The sequence below is a fragment of the Aplysia californica genome, unplaced genomic scaffold (genome assembly GCF_000002075.1).
Source record: "Aplysia californica isolate F4 #8 unplaced genomic scaffold, AplCal3.0 scaffold00055, whole genome shotgun sequence".
Lineage (NCBI taxonomy): Eukaryota > Metazoa > Mollusca > Gastropoda > Aplysiida > Aplysiidae > Aplysia > Aplysia californica.
This window is the reverse complement of record NW_004797325.1, coordinates 1305290-1305683: the sequence shown is the minus strand read 5'-3', so window position 1 is coordinate 1305683 and position 394 is coordinate 1305290.

The following is a 394-nucleotide window of genomic DNA, read 5'->3' as shown; positions in this document are numbered from 1 at the left end:
TGTGTATGTGTGTGTGTGTGTGTGTGAGTGTGTGTGTGTTTGAGTGTGTGTAATGATTTCCGAATACCTGAGGATCGAGCGAACTAAGATTAAGGACCAATGATCTAAATGGTGTATATGGGGGTTTAGACCATCACAATATTTCGTTGGCAAACTTTTCAAAGTATGTGCTGAGCCCAGAAATTTCTTCAAAAGAGATGGAAAAAAACTGTCTCAGTTTTTTAACAACTGTACCTACATTTTGTACATTTTCTTTTCTTTTTTTTTGGTGAAAATATTTAGAAATTGAACTTCGACAAATTGTTTGTTTCGCACATGCAGTCAGTGCCACAGATGAAAAAACCCCCTGCAATAATTATATAATTTAAAAAATCAAATTTTGGGCTTGATACGT